Source organism: Mastomys coucha, unplaced genomic scaffold (genome assembly GCF_008632895.1).
Source record: "Mastomys coucha isolate ucsf_1 unplaced genomic scaffold, UCSF_Mcou_1 pScaffold9, whole genome shotgun sequence".
Lineage (NCBI taxonomy): Eukaryota > Metazoa > Chordata > Mammalia > Rodentia > Muridae > Mastomys > Mastomys coucha.
Genome location: NW_022196915.1, coordinates 24,558,640 through 24,561,226, shown reverse-complemented (window position 1 = coordinate 24,561,226; position 2,587 = coordinate 24,558,640). Strand labels below are relative to the sequence as shown.

General features: G+C 42.9%; 1 pseudogene; it reads left to right on the top strand.

Moving 5' to 3' along the window:
• The first annotated feature begins 1,667 nt into the window (after positions 1-1,667).
• On the top strand, positions 1,668-2,585 carry LOC116085186 (annotated as a pseudogene).
• The last annotated feature ends 2 nt before the right edge of the window (positions 2,586-2,587 follow it).

Below are 2,587 nucleotides of genomic sequence, written 5' to 3'. Positions count from 1 at the left end.
TGGAGAGCTGATACTATGAGGCCAGCTGACCACACTGGTGCACTCCAAAAACTTGTGGTCAGCTGAGGTCTGTGATAAGCTTAAAAGTAAAATACAATAGACCTTAATTAGAAAGAATACCTATGCCTTCCATCTATGTCCAGAGCTGATCCTGTGCCACAGCGCTCCATACCCAAATACCACCAGGAGTGAGCAGGTCTCCCAGGAGTGCTGATACACCTGAGAGCATAGGTAAGACCCCTACTTCTGCTCAAATACCTGGCCTAAGAGGGACCCACCCAGAGCCATCAGAACACAGGAACCAAGGAACAGCTGGAGACACCTTCTGGTTTGTGTCTGCACCCCAGAGCTGACTCTGTGCCACAACTCTCCATACCTAAATTTCTCCCAGAGAGAACTGGTTTCCCAGAAATACTGACACACAGCCTTGCAGGACAGACAAGCTACAGTCAGAGACAGCAAGACCAGCTAACACCAGAGATAAGCAGATGGTGAGAGGCAAGGGCAAGAACATAAACAACAAAAAACATGGCTACTTGGCATCATCAGAACCCAGGTCTACCACCACCAGAATGAGCCATGGTTATCCCAAAACACCAGAAAAGCAAGACACTGTTTTAAAATCACTCTCTTGATGATGATAGAGGAATTTAACAGGATACACAGGTAAACAGCTAGAATCCCTTAAAAAGGGACCACAAAAATACATTAAACACAACCAAACAGGTGAAGGATTTGAACAAAAATATCCAGGGTCTAAAATTGGAACTAGAAACAATAAAGAAATCACAAAGGGAGACAACCCTGGAGTTAGAAAGTCTAAGAAAGAGATTAGGAGTCAGAGATGCAAGCATCAACAACAGAATACAAGAGATAGAAGAGGGAATCTCAGGTGCAGAAGATACCATAGAAAACATTGACACAACAGTCAAAGAAAATGTAGAATGCAAAAAAACTAATCCAAAACATCCAGGAAATCCAGGACACAATAAGAAGACCAAACCTAAGGATAATAGATATAGAAGAGAGTGAAGAAACCCCCAATGTAATGGGCCAGTAAAAATCTTCAACAAAATTATAGAAGAAAACTTCCCTAAAGAAAGAGATGCCCATAAACATAGAAGAGGCCTACGGATTGCAAATAGATTTGACCAGAAAAGAAATTCCTCTCATCATATAATAGACAAAACATCAAATGCACTAAACAAAAAAAGAATATTAAAAGCAGTAAGGGAAAAAGGTCAAGTAACATATAAAGGCTGACCTATTAGAATTACACCACACGTCTCACCACAGACTATGAAAGCTAGAAGATCCTGGGCAGATATCATACAGACCTTAAGAGAACACAAATGCCAGCACAGGCTACTGTACCCAGCAAAACTTTCAATTATCCATAGATGGAGAAACCAAGATATTCCATGACAAAACTAAGTTTACACGATATCTTTCCACAAATCTAGTCCTACAAGGGATAATAGACAGAAAATTCCAACACAAGGAGGGAAACTACACCCTAGAAAAAGCAAGTAAGTAATCTTTCAACAAACCCAAAAGAATATAGTCACACAAACATAAAAATAAAAGGAAGCAACAATCGCTATTCCTTAATATCTCTTAACATCAATGATCTCAATTCCCCAATGAAAAGACATAGACTGGGGATTGTGGCGGTCGGTCTCTCGAGTCGGAAGCCGGAGCTGCCCCGGGACTCCCGACATGGCGACTTCTCTGGGTTCCAACACCTACAACAGGCAGAACTGGGAGGACGCGTACTTCCCCATTCTGTGTCAGACGTGTCTGGGAGAAAACCCTTACATACGAATGACCAAAGAAAAATATGGCAAAGAATGCAAAATCTGTGCCAGGCCATTCACAGTGTTTCGCTGGTGCCCTGGGGTCCGCATGAGCTTCAAGAAGACTGAAGTGTGCCAAACCTGCAGTAAATTGAAGAACGTTTGTCAGACCTGCCTGTTAGAACTAGAATATGGCCTACCCATCCAGGTTCGTGATGCAGGATTATCATTTAAAGACGACATGCCTAAATCAGATGTCAATAAAGAATATTACACCCAAAATATGGAAAGAGAAATTTCTAACTCTGATGGAACACGACCAGTTGGAATGCTAGGAAAAGCTACATCCACCAGTGACATGCTCCTCAAATTGGCCCGGACCACACCATACTACAAAAGGAATCGGCTCCACATTTGTTCCTTCTGGGTGAAAGGGGAGTGTAAGAGAGGAGAGGAGTGTCCATATAGACATGAGAAGCCTACCGATCCAGATGACCCTCTTGCTAATCAGAATATAAAAGACCGGTACTATGGAATTAATGACCCTGTGGCTGATAAGCTTCTAAAACGGGTTTCAACCATGCCTCGTCTTGACCCACCAGAGGATAAGACGATCACCACACTGTATGTGGGTGGTCTGGGAGACACCATCTCAATGATTTCTGAGATCTGTTTCAGATCTCAGAAATCATTTCTACCAGTTCGGAGAGATCCGCACCATCACAGTGTGCCTTCATCCAGTTTGCCACCAGGCAGGCTGCTGAGGTAGCCGCTGAGAAGTCCTTTAACAA